Source organism: Marmota marmota, unplaced genomic scaffold, assembly GCF_001458135.2.
Source record: "Marmota marmota marmota unplaced genomic scaffold, marMar, whole genome shotgun sequence".
Classification (NCBI taxonomy): domain Eukaryota; kingdom Metazoa; phylum Chordata; class Mammalia; order Rodentia; family Sciuridae; genus Marmota; species Marmota marmota.
The window spans coordinates 12,166,498-12,180,328 of record NW_026000068.1 but is presented as its reverse complement, the minus strand read 5'-3'; the positions used below and the strand labels follow the sequence as shown (position 1 = coordinate 12,180,328).

The window sequence follows — 13,831 nt, the reverse complement described above, 5'->3', positions numbered from 1 at the left end:
GGGGGAATGTTCAAAACTCCCACCTGTGGATGATTGAATTATAATGTAACATCATCATAGAGAATCACAAAGCAATGAGAATAGGAGTTACAGCAGTGGCCTTGAGTATCTCCAGAAGGTGGTAGTGAGTACAAAAGGTGAGGTGTAGGGACATATTCAGAGTGTGATCCCACCTTTGTTATCTAAGAAAAAAATGCTTATAGTGTATCTAAACATGCCTATGTCTAAATGTCCATATATATGTATATGACTATGATATGTACAAGTCTACATGTAGAGTCATGCATGGTCATATATAAATGGTTATGTAGAAAATAGTACTAAAGGACACACACCAGATTGTTAACACTTTTCCTGGGGAGCTAGAGGGTGGGGGCTGTAGATGGGGTGCACAAGGGTAGAAGAAAAATAGAAAAGGAGATTGAACCAAAATGCATGATTCCATTTGTGTAAAATTGTATGTATGCATTAAAGAGACGAGAAAGAAGAGATTTATATCCATAAAATTATAAGGATGGCTTTGGAATAATTTTTAAATGTTACAGAAAAACATCTAATATGATCGCCTTTCCTTTTTTTAATGTATTAATTATATATTAAAGGGGTGTATATCTTTTTTTTTAGTTGTTGATGGACCTTTATTTTAATCATTTACTTATATGTGGTGCTAGGAATTGAACCCAGTGCCTCACACATGTGAGGCAAGCATTCTACCACTGAGCCACAACCCCAACCCCCTTTCTTATTTTTGAAGATCACTTTATACCTTCTTTTTTATAAAATGAACACTACTCATTAAAAAAATAATATCAGAAAAATAGAAGCAGAAGGAAAAAGAAGGCAAGATTTTCTATTATTCCAAGAACCAAGGTGACCATCATTGAGTTCCTGAAGCACAGCCTTCCAGGGTGTCTCGTTAAGGGCTCCTACACACCCTGCTACGATCTCCCTGTATCCAGTCAAACTGAATTATTCATGTCCGCAGTGTTTCTTCTTCACTGACCTGGCCTCCCCATCTCTCATAAGCACAGGAGTTGCCAACACCCCTCCTTCTCTCTTCATCTTCCTGCTGGAGCATGAAGGAAACTTTAGGTCCCATCCACACCCCAGAAGCAGAAGAAAACTGGGCACAGAAAATCCTGGCCCACTCCTTTTCCTAAATCACTTCAATGGGGCTGTCCCCAGCTTTCCAGCCAACCAACTATAAGAGCGTCTCCTCCAGGAGCTCCAAACATTAAATGAATAATTGATTTTTAAAAATCCCGAGCTCTCAGTGTTCCCAACTTTAAGGACGTGGTCCTTTCTCTGGATTCTCTTCCAGAAACACACTAGATGTTTTCTTTTTTCCCCTTCTGGGACTTTTTCTCCCTCTTTTCCCAAGTCACTCCTGAACAGACAGGCAGGTTTCAGATCATGATTATTTTTGAAGATCACTTTATACCTTCCTTTTTATAAAATGAACTTGGGTTTCAAGCCTATTATTTGGCAGCAAAAACCTATTTTGGATGTCAGAAACTGATAATCGTTTAAATTTCCTTGGGCATTTTTGTTAGGTCACCAATTGACCATTTAATTATCTCAGAGTTCCGTACTAGAAGCAGATACCTTGACCAGACCAGGGGTTGGGTTACCTACCAAAAAGAGCACATAGGGAGCACATTAGACTTTTTCCTAATAGTGTTCTCTTTCACAAAGAAACCTTCATCATGATCATCAATAACATTAACCTAGTCCAAGCCTATTCCTGTTTGCATTAAAACATAATTAGTCACATTAGTTATGTTACAAGGTAATTTAAGCAGAAAAGCAATCCCCACCTTCCAGAAAACAAACAAATACTAAAATCAGATGGTGTACCTGTCAGGGATAAGAAATCCCTTTCTTTCTATGACTAAGATTCATATTGGGGTTCCTTCAACAGAAAACAGATTAGCAAGAGAAGAGCACACAAACTTATTTACTGTAACTATCCAGGAGGTATGGGAAACTTCAGAAATTAAGAAGTAAAACGACTAGTAAAAATGTGTATTTTTTTATGCTAGGTTTGATGAAGAAACAGGTGGTTGTGGAGAAGTACAATTGGATGAATGTATAAAACCCAATTCTTCTGTGTCCTCCGTCTTTCAAGATATGAATGCTCTTTTCTTGCAGGTCCAGGGATAGCAGGAAAACACTCCCTCAAATCAGAGACTGAAGACACATCTCCCAGGAGGGGGAAGGGGAAGATGCAAGTGGCTTCCTGCTTCTGCTTTTCTCAAATGACAGATGCCGTATTTAGGGGAGCATGTCTTTACTCCCATTGTACCCAAGAAAGCACACACGCTCCTTAAAGGGGCCAATGAGCACAGCTTAAAAGATGTCATCAAGCTACTTAGTTTCATCCAAAAAAATAAGAATGTAGAATAAAATGTTGGGTTTTCAAAACTTGTTGAATAACAAGAGAAGTAGAACTCAAAACTCTGAGGTCCAGGTGTGGAATGATCGAAAGATGCCCAGAGGGAGCATTCTGCATAATGACGTAGGAACTGGGCCTGAGCTTCTCCCTCAGCCAAACAGGCACATTTAGGGACAGCCAAACCCAATGGCCTCCATTGCCACTGGGGGACATGAAGCACCACAGAGCAGGACCAACAGGAAAGAGTCATGGCAAGAGCAGAGGCCTGGTACCCAGACTGGACTGGAGGGCACGGAGGAGTTTCCAGGTCCTTATGGATGAGTCAGAACGTGGCACTCACAGGTGCAGGTCAGAACATGAGCAAAGCCAAGGCCAGAAGTCAGGGCCAATACCCTGGGATAACAGGAAAGCCCAGGTCAGAGGCAAGCAGGAGGCTGGGACGAGCACAGGACACTACCAGCAAGAAGGCAGTCCTAAAGGGAGGGCCCAAAGTGACTTCTTGGAAGGAGACCAACCATGGTATGCCCTCTGACTTACTTCAAGTGACATTCCTGGCACGGGCAGATAATGGCTGGCAGGTAAATGTGACCACCAGAGGCAGGACAGGCCTAACACTGTCAGCCTTTGCAACAAATCTCTGGGGAAACTTTCTGGTTCCAGTAGAGAACCAGGGGGTTCATGGGAGGAGCTCAGGAGCAAGTGAGAGTCTACCTGTAGAATGAAGGGGATCCCTGGCACCACACACACACCCTGTCTCTGTCAGAGCCACAGACACCTGCAAGCACATGAATTAGGACCAACTGAGGCATTAATGCAATTTAAGGGTACCTCTAATCACAAAAGTTTTCCCTTCCTGCATTAGAATCAAAGTTGTAGGGCAGTGTGGTTCTGAAATATGTGGCCATTTATAGCCAAAGGAGAGACAGAGACAGAGACAGGGACAGTGAGGAGCTGCAAAACTAAATCAGTGGAAAAGGTACAATGATTTCCAGGTGCAAAATTGTGGGATTCAATGCCATTTCAATAGATCTGTAATAAGTATGAAAAGAAAAACACCGTGGAACCAAACAGATGGTGCTCAGAAATTCAAAAACAATGAATATAGCAGTCATTCTAAAAAAGCCAGTTCCTAGCAATTGCTGGTGGCTGGCCAACATTCTCAGCTGGAAACTATAAACTCACTTTTTTTGGGGACATCTAAGGCCTCAGGGCAGGATGTGATGAGTCCAATAAGTGCTGACGGTCCTCCCTACAAACATATCCAGAATACACCACCTCCAGGATGTTCTCACCACCTGCATTTGAGTCAAGCCCTCCTCAGTTCTCACCTGAATTACTGAAACAGCCTCCCAACTTGCCAGACCAACCTCACCCCTCCACCCCCACAGTGTGCTTTTGGGAGATGCCCAGCAGCTACCCTGCCCCATGGAAGTAACAAACTGGTATTCCAGGGCTTCCCTCTCCTGTATTTTGAAAGCCTTCCTGGCCCTGGGTAGGTGGGTCCTTTTTCCTGACATGCAATGCCCACCCTGAGGAAGGGGAGGAGGGGAAGTGTGCAGTCTTTGCAAAATACCTGCTATTCACATGCCTGCCCTGCTTTGGTCTCCTAGCCAGTGGCCTGGGTGCCATATTTGGCTCACCCCGGGTGGTATTCATGAAGCACTTCTCTGTTCTTCTCTGGCACGCAAAACTTCAATTCATTAAGTTTACCCTCTTTCCTTCATTCACCCTTTCATTCTTGTAATGAATGTCAGTGGTCACATAATACATGGCAGCCAATATTCTCAGTTTTGGAGACAGCACACTGAACAAGTATTGATAGCACTGTGGTTCCCTATATTCTTGATGGCTCATGTCTATGATCAACAACCCTTCTCAGCAAAGCAATCCCCAAATACTTCCAATACAGAATGGTAGAACAAGAAGGGAAGAATATTTTGGAACTGGCCTACATTGAAGCCACATGTCTGAAGGATTCTCTCAGGGGAATCTCACCTGGAACTGGTTTTCAATATTGGCTTTCGAATCTGGCACAATACACTTGTCTCTCTTTTCTCCTGGTCTAACTTCCTGGCCCCGGGACACTGCCAGGATGTGGACATTGATGCCCTCACCTATCCTGGGCAGCATCAGAAGTTGTTACCCAAAGAGTTCTCCCTCTTTGGGTCTAAATATCACCAGGGGACATTAGCTGGGCATCATTCACTTTTACAACAGATCTCCCAGGGTCACTCTTTTCTGTATAAAAGTGAGAAAACAGCTTTAAATTTGGGCAGACTTGAGTTCCAACCCTAATTCACTCAACAGCTGTGTGATCTCACCCAAGCTGATTCACATCTCTGAGACTCTGAAAATTGAGAATTGTAAGAACTGTCACTAACACGCAGTTTATCCTGTACTTTATGCTTCACAAACATTACCCCAAATAAGGCTCACAACAACCCTCTGGAGACATGTGTTTGTTATTCCCATTCTACAGGCGATGAATGAAACTAAGGCACAGAGGCAAGTGCCAAGGTCAGGACAGGAACACAGGCAGTCTCTCTCCAGAGCCCAAGTTCTCAAAAACTCGACCACCTCACCTTGCTGGTTTGTCAACAGCAGGCTCCAAGTGAGGTGCAGGTGGGGACCCCCAGTGCCTCATTCCTGGATCCAATCCTCTTCCCTAGCCACTGCTTGTCCCCACTGCCCACCACCTCCAGAAGAGCTGGGATAGACTTTCCAGGTCTGGGTTGCCCTTCAGGATTTAATTGCACTTGGGCTGCATCTGAGGAACATAAAATATTGAAAAATAAGCTTTTATTTTGCCTTCTCATAGAACAGCTTGTTGCCTCATTATGGGACATGAAGAGCCGTGCGTGCCTCTGCCTGCTGAGTATGGTCTGCTACTTTGAGGCAGCTCTTCAAGAGTAAGTAAAAAGCATTGCTTTCATTATCACAGCTCCCCTGCAGCCCTGGGGCTCCCTGAGTCGACCTGCAGTCCTGCAGGTACTCCCCAGAAAAATGGCAGCCATCCCTCCCCTGGGGTGAAAAATTCAGCCCTGGGATCTGGCAGCCTGGTGACTGCCGGCCATTACCGCAAAGGATGGTCTTGCAGGCGAATATCTGAGTATTGAGCCTTTGCACAGACCAATGCTTAAGCCATAAGAACCAGTTCCACCCAGAAGCAAGAACAAAAAGGGAAGCTCTGGCCACCACAGCCGGCTGGGAGTAACCTCTCCAGGACGGTTCAAGCCATGTACGCTCAGAAGAGCCAAGTTGTGAGTTCTTAATCCTCTCCCAACAGTCCTTCAGGAGCAACTGGTCTAATGAAGGAGGGTGGACTTTGGAATCTAACAAGCCTGGCCTCTGCTCTGGGTTCTGTCCCCTACCAGATGTGTGGCCATGATCCTGTTATTGAACTTCTCATCTACAAAACAGCCAGAACAAAACCACTTTGTTGGATTGCCCCAAAATTGAAAGGAAATACAGGGACCAGATCATAAGAATGTCTGGAGCCTGGGAGACATTCAACAAATATTTCTGACTTTATTTAAAAGTGCAAGTCCTTTGATATGACCATTTTTCCAGGTCTCTGTTTTATTTGCAATTTAGCAGTGTTCATAAGGGATTTTTATAGTAGGCATAAAGGATTTTTATACCCAAAGTATAGAAAATTCTGCTGCTCTCCAGTGTCCTGATAAACAGACTGTCCACACATCTTTAGTACAATTATAACTGTTAGTCATGATCATGACCCTTGAGACACTGCTGTCTACTGAAGTTATCTTCTGAATCATTAAAAAAAAAACAGATTGGATTATGTTTTAGATGGCACATTTTCAAATGTATGTTATGTTGCTTGGGGAATACACGTTTGCCAAGAATACTCCTTCTGTTATTTGAAGACATAGTAAAATTCCATTCCACTCCACCCCATTCCTTGTTAATTTCTAATTCTAACAAGAGGTAAGGAAGCTGGCTCACTGGTTCACCTGCTCAAGGTTAGCAAACACACAAACCTTCAGAGAAAGTTGTTCAGTAGTCAAAGATCCAGCAGGAAGTAAGTGAACACACAGACCAGGAGAACCGCAGACTGGTCACTTGCTTTGGCCCTCTGCCATCTCCAATATCATTTTCTTCCCTCCCACTGGCTGGACCCAACAAGAGGCCCTACAGCAAGAGTCACCACTGATGCAGCCAGACCTGCAGGGCACACTGGAAACGGAAAAGAGTGGATTCAGAGGGGAAGCATAGTATCCTACCCCACCATCCAGGAAAGACTGATGCCAAACAGAAAATGGTTTGTTATTTAGCTACAATGTAACAACTTTAAAAATAACCATATAATCATGTAGATGTCACTTTCTGAATCCCTAGAACAACTTGGACTACATTTTGTTCATTCAGTAAGTCTCGATGTCATGTCTCCTTGGGACACCAGCATTTCCGCTGCACTGCAATCTCTGCTCCTGAGTACCCTGTTCGTTTTCAAAAAAGTCACGCATGAAAATTACAGAGGGCTGGGAGGACCACCCCACAACTATGAGACTTTGTAACCAGAGTCCTCACCAAAGCAATAACTGGCTTCTGGGAAGATAACTTGAAGGGAACAGGCAGGCAGCTCAATCGGGTTGGAAGACACCACTGTCTATTAAAAATGCAAGGAAACACCCGGGCGCCAATGTTCACAACACCTTATGCAGAGCAGAGTTGTGGAGTTCAGACGCATGCAGAGGAGGCAGGAGGGGGAGCCTATGGGCTCCCTGTATATGGGCCCAGAGCCCCATTTCTCAAAAAGGATGCTGCAGAATCAGGCCCTTATATTAATTCTTACAATGCAGCCCAAAAGACTCTTGCTGCTTGGACGCGGATGAGCCTAAGTCTTCTATCCTTCCTGATGAAGGTGTTAATTCCACTCCATTGTCTACTCTGGCTCTCCTGGAGTAGAAATGTCATGAAGGAACAAAAATGACTCCTGTATTCTTATACTGGCATTAGTTCCTGAGAAAACAGCCCTAAGACAAAGCTTAAAGGTTATTGGGGTGTGCAGGAGTGAGGGGAAAGGGGAATGAGGCAGGGAGGGAGGTGGTCATGTGAGCTGTCTCCAGAAAGGTCATCAGGAACCACGCACCTCGGAAAAGATGGGTGGGGAGGGGAGGGAGGCAAGCATCTGTCAGCTACCTTCTTGTCTCCTGGCTTACCTTGGTGCCATTTACTTCAGTGTATAGCAATTCTGCTTCCCTCTAGCTGTGTCATAACCCTGCCCCCAGCCCAGGTGGCAGCTGCAAATCCAGAGCCCCCAAGGGTCCCCTGAACAGACAGTGCTGCAGCTGTCCTAGCCCCTGATGCCTGGCCATCACATCACACCCAGAGGAGGCTGACATAGCGGCTAACTGTCTGGAGATCAAGTAGTAGCATAGTTTGTCACCTGGGCCTCCCTGGTCAGGAAGGGGAAAAGGGGGCTGAGCAGATTTGGAAAAGTGCAAACTGTGTTTAGCACTGACATTATTCCCTTAGTCACAGATTGAGCATGAGGAAATGCAGGTCTCAAAAGCCCATATTACAGTAAAATAGGTGGCCTGTGTACCTGACCTCAGTGAGGTACCTGTTCAGTGTATGAGATGGTACCCACAAAGCTTACCAGGACTATCCCACCTATCCTCACACCCTTGCCACTAAGCTACACTTCAGTGGATAGCAGAATGATTTTAATGCATATGTGTCCGCACCGTTCCTGGTCAAAGGCCTTCAGTGTCCCTCCAGACTTTGGTGGTAGATGAAACCTGTGCTCTCTAATTTAGCACACACGTCACATTTTCAGAGATGTCCTTTTCAAGGTCATCTTTTCCAAACCAAACCCAATAGCCCTTCGGCCCTCGATCATCTACTCCCTACCTCTCTCCTTTCCCTGTTCCTCTAGACTCTTCCCAGTGCCCACTTGTGCCATTAAGAACCAGGGATAAGGACTGCAGTTAGGAGATGAGAAAGGGATAAGCCAAGAATCACATTCCTGATGAGGTGATTATCTATTTCAGCATGATCATTATCTACGGATTAACTGTACAGACTGAGCATTTGTTTTCAGATTAAATTATGCGGCTTGAGAGTTTTCCATGATTCACCTAGGATTGCCACACACTTGAATGTAGGCTTCAGGAAATTTTTATCAAATAACATATTTCCATGTCTTTCTTCGCTCCCTCATCAAATTTTCCAGAATGATAGGATGAAAGATGATTCATTATTTTCTTGCCTTAAAAATGCATATCATCAGGGCTGGGGTTGTGGCTCAGCAGTAGAGCGTTCACCTAACACGTGCAAGGCCCTGGGTTCGACCCTTAGCACCACATAAAAATAAATGAATAAAATAAAAATATATATTTTTAAAAATTTTTAAATGTATATCATGGGGCTGGGGTTGTGGCTTAGTGGTAGAGTGCTTGCCTAGCACATGTGAGGCCCTGGGTTTGAGCCTCAGCACCACATAAAAATAAATAAATGAAATAAAGATATTGTGTCTAACTACAACTAAAAAATAAATATTTTTTTAAAATGTATATTATAAGCCTATGGATATACAAATGGAGAAAAATAATGGCTGTCAATCTGTTTTCTGTTTTCTAATGAAATATCTGAGACTGGGTAACATATTTAAAAAAAAAAAAAGTTTGTTTTGGCACAATTCTTCTTCTGGATCGAAAATCCATGTCTGATGATAGCCTTCATGTTGACAGAGGTCTACAGTAGCACAGAGTATCACATAGAAAGAGAAAGGACCACGTGTGTGCATGTGTATGTACTTGACTGGGGACCCTGCTGTGGCTCCAATCCCATGACTCCAGTAGACATCACCCAATCAGGATCTCTCTTCTTCATGGCTTCCTAGGATTTCCTGTGAAATCCGGGTGGGAGCCACCCTGACTCCATAACTCTTGCATTTTGCACATCCATAAAACCAGCACCACGTAGACATCATGGTCTTCCACTGAGGAGACAGGAGGGGCGGGAGACTTTAAGTCCATGGAGAGCCCCGGGCTCGGCCCATAAAACACTTCTGCCCTGGAAGACCTCTGGGCCTCTGATGGGAAGTGCAACCTCAAAGAATTCTGAGATGCTCCGAGGCTTTTTCCAGTTGTCCTGTGACCAGCATTCCTGCTAATCTCTTTAGAAAACAGGTGCTCGTCCATGCCCTCCTCTCCTGAACACTCCTTTTTCTCCAGGCTAGGAAATTTTCAAACTTTTCTGCTATGCTTCTTTTGTTCCTGAGTCTCACTGGCAATCCGACCAAAGCAGTCAATGCTACCCCTGCCATAACCTGGATCCTTTCCTGTCTTGAAATCTCCTCCAACAGACAAATAGTTCATCATTTTCAGGTTTGACCTTTCATAAAGTCATAGGACATGGACACAATGCATCTAAGTTCTTTGCCATGGTATAACCAGAATGGCCCTTGCAATTTCCAATAGAGCCCTCATTTCCATCTGAGAGGAGTTTCCTGTCTCTTTGTCTTCCACCTTCACCAGAATCACTTGTGATGGTCAATGTACAGAATTTTTTATTTGTTCTAGCCTCCCCCTCCAAACTTTCAGCCTCTACCCATTGCCCAATTCCAAAGCCACTTCCACATTTTCAGTTATTTGTTATTAACAATAGCCCAACTGCTCAGTACCAATTTTCTCTTAGTTTTTTTTCTGTTACTCTAATGAAACATCTGAATGCTCAGTGAGCTATAAAGAACAGAGGCTTATTTTGGCTCATACTTTTAGAGGTCCAAGGTTGAGGACCTCTAAGGTTGAGGTGATGGCTTTCTTGTGGCAGAGTCCCAAGGTGACACAGGACATCACATAAGCAAGAAATAGGGAGAACACATGTGTGTCTCTTTTCCTTTTCTTATAATGTCACCAGCTCGATCATGGGAGCTCCACCTGATGACTTTGTATCTAATCTTAATCACCACCCAAAGGCCCTTATCGATAAACACAGGGATCAGATAAAATTTTTTCCACTGAATATCTCATACTAGAGATTAAATTTCAGAAGCTACATCCAAACCACAGCAAAGGTGAGGTTGTTTTCTTATGATTCTCCTTATTTTCGGGTCTCTGTCAGATGCTCATGTTGGGCCAGTGCTGGAGATACTCAGGACGGCACCTGTGTTTCACATCTTACCAGTTGTGCATGGAATGCCAGCCCAGGACCCTCTATAGACACAGATCAGGTAGTGGTCATCATGTCCCCTCTGCTCTGCCTTTTGCTTGACTGGGTTTATCAGGGGATGAAGCAAAACCAACAATGGGATCTCCTCAGTCTCCTTAGACATCCCTGTACCTATCCACTCTCCATCTCTACACCCCACTTCCCACTCATTGGCCCCATGCATTAGCTGACACAGCTGCTGGTGAGCACCCAGCAAATCAAATGGATACAAACCCATCAAGGCTCCCAGCTTCATTAAGGACACTGATATCAGTACTTTAATCTCCAAATCTCCCATTGCCTGAACAGACACCATTCCGTAGACCACTTTTTTTTTAACCTGATTATGTTCCTCTAACCACTGATAATCCAGTTTCACAGGGGGAAAAAAGACATGGAGGGAGTAGGGGAAGCTTCCATGTGCAAATAAGTTTTGATGTATACTATGATTCTCCCTCCATAAAGGAGCCATAATATGCACTGTGTCTCTCCCCACTGACCTCCTTCTTCATAATGATGGTTAATTTTATATATCAAATTGGTTGGTGTTTTTGGTTGAGATTAATATTTAAATCAGTGGACTGTGAGTGAAGAAGTTTGCCCTGCATAATGTGGGTGGCCTCTTCCCCATGATCTGAACAGAGAGAGAGGCTAGTTTCCCCAAGCAAGAGGGGGTTCTCCAGCAATTGTCTTCCAATTTCCTTGGAACCCAGGTTCCAAGCCTACTGGTCCAATCACAGATTTTGGACTTCGAGCCTCCATAGTCAGATGGGCCAGCTCCATCTAACCAAGTTCTTCATAACATCGTATTGGTTTGTTCCCTAGAATAACCCTGGCTAATACAGCAAAGCATTTTTCATGAAACAACTAGTAACATCTGGTAACACACTAGGGATCTAAACAGAATAATTGTTTAGGGAAATATACCATAAACCAAAGCCCAATAGAAGAGGTGTTGTCTCACAAACTCAGAGTATCAGTAAGAAGGGGATATGGAAAACAGTGAAGAAATCTAGAGCAATTATTTATAACCACTGGTTGCCAAGATTGACTATCACCAGGCCATTCTCAGGATAATTTTTATACCCCTCAATATTGCTAATTCACTTACATATCTCAAAAAAATAATGAAATTGTAACACAAGTGTAAGTACGAGCTCAGAAATTTTAAAAAGATTTTTTTTTTTCATTTGGCACCACTATGTCCCATTATGCACACATGACAGCTTCTCTTTGAGTGTTAGTTTGCAGGAGTGTAAGAGCCCAGTCTGTGACGCCTTAATGCTGACAGATATTCAGTGCCGGGATCTGGTATGACTCATCCAGCAAGCACAGACTGCACGCCCATCTCTCCATGTGCTGAAAGACAGTTTGCAGAGGAATTTTAAGTTGTCCTCCTTATCTACTAGCCACTAATAACCTAGTCCTTGTGGCAAAACATACCAGTTGAGCAACCAATATTAGGACAAATTCAAATCATTTGCTAAAATGCATAATAAAATTACAAAGGGCATCAGGTATTTCAGTGATACAATTACCATTACCTTCATTCCCATCTTGAGCAAAGGCCACAACCCCTTTTTGCTACAGCTGGAGAGGAAGATTCCTTCCCTATTGGATTGTATTATTTCAGTTACTAACATCCTGAGACTAAAATAACTAAATAATTCTAAAATATTCCTAATGTCCAGGAAGTCCTTCCCCCAGAGGGGGAGAGAAAATTAAACATTTATTTATCGACCATTTTTAAAGTTAAAAAAAGTCATCTTTAAAAAAACCTGTTTTTCTAGAGCAAGCCCTTATAGGGATCCCTTTTCCAACTACACAGCTAATACTTGCATAGACTCATGCAATTTCTTCTCTTTACAAGTATTGCTAATAAATCACCCACTACAAGACGATTTTAAATATTTCAAATTTCTAAAATTCCTCAAAATAGTGTGCTGAATGATGGTAGCATTTTAGCCAAGTGAGGGGTGACATTTGAAGCAAATAGGCCTTCAGATCTCCCCTAAGATGGGTGGCTGCAATGGATCAGGCAAAGCAGGGAGCAGATTGGATTAGAACACTTTGAAGTTGGGCTTTCCAGGCTTGGGGGGCCGGGGCGAGGCAGTGAAATACCATATTCCACCAGTGATTATTTGAGAATGCCTCTAAAGCCAGGTTCTTTTACTTAAATACAAGAAAACCCAAATGGGACAATGTGGCCTTAGGAAGCATCATCCCACAAAGGCCATGTGAAGGTGGCGTGCCTTCAGTTTAGAGGGAAAGCTTGGTCATAGTTTTTCTAGGTCCTTAGGCATCATATGCTGCTCTTCAAACAATGCCCTTGTCGCTGTGATTCCAGCCAGAGATTACTCGGCATTTCCAAAAGAGCACTGGATGATTATTAAGATATATGATCCTTTCTTTTCTTTTTACATCTGGATTGTATTAATATGGCAGCACGGTATTAAAGTAGCCACTGTATATCACCATTTGTGAATTTTACAATGGTTAAAATGGTCCTTGAATAGGAATTTAAAATTTTTTTTCAAGTATTTTGAGTCTCCGGCATTGAGAGTAACTACATAATAGGAAATGTATTATTTCAATTGAGAGTCTTTTATAGAAAAGTAATGGGTTTGGAAAAGTCCTTAAGGCAAATACCTCTATTTTGACAAGAATCACAAGCCTAAGAAAGAGCTCAAGAATGACATTTCTCACTCTATAACTTCTAAGAAATCAGGCGAGAATTTCTTAAGGTTTGATAAGAGGTTACCCACATGTTGATTTTTATTAGCACCTAGTTAAAATAATGAAGGAAAACTGGATTCAAGAATGCCTTGCCCTATCAGCTTACTTATTCCCATGTTCCTCACAACACAATTCACAATAGCCAAGGTTTGCAATGTGCCTAGGTGTCCATCAACAGCTGAATGGATAAAGAAAATGCATATATACACAAGGGAGGCTTTGTTTGTTTTTTGCTTCAACTGGGAATTGAACCCTGGGGTGCTTGATCACTGAGCAACACCCCCCAGCTGCCCCCCACTTTTTTTTGAGACAGGGTCTCCCTAAGTTGCCCAGACCTCCCTGGAACTTGCGGTCCTCCTTCAGCTTCCCAGGATGCTGGGATTACAGATGGGTACCACCATGCTCTGCTTCATAATGGAGTTTTAGTCATAAAGAAGAAATTATGAGATATGCAGGAATTGGGTAGAACTGCAGAGCATCATGTTAAGCTAAACTAACCAGACTCAGAAGGACAAGAACTGT

The 13,831-nt window shown here is 43.3% G+C and overlaps 2 long non-coding RNA genes across 2 annotated transcripts in view; one reads left to right on the top strand and one right to left on the bottom strand.

The window, feature by feature from the left end:
- The window catches only part of LOC125619981, a 23,803-nt gene extending 21,408 nt beyond the window's left edge, over positions 1–2,395 (top strand). Inside the window, exon 4 of the long non-coding RNA XR_007351560.1 lies at positions 2,152–2,395. This is a non-coding gene — a long non-coding RNA (uncharacterized LOC125619981). The remainder of the gene's footprint in view (positions 1–2,151) is intronic.
- The window catches only part of LOC125619982, a 9,444-nt gene extending 2,871 nt beyond the window's left edge, over positions 1–6,573 (bottom strand). Inside the window, exons 1-2 of the long non-coding RNA XR_007351561.1 lie at positions 6,397–6,573; positions 4,978–5,162 (exon numbers count right to left, since the gene is read on the bottom strand). This is a non-coding gene — a long non-coding RNA (uncharacterized LOC125619982). The remainder of the gene's footprint in view (positions 1–4,977; positions 5,163–6,396) is intronic.
- Between the last annotated feature and the right edge of the window lie 7,258 nt (positions 6,574–13,831).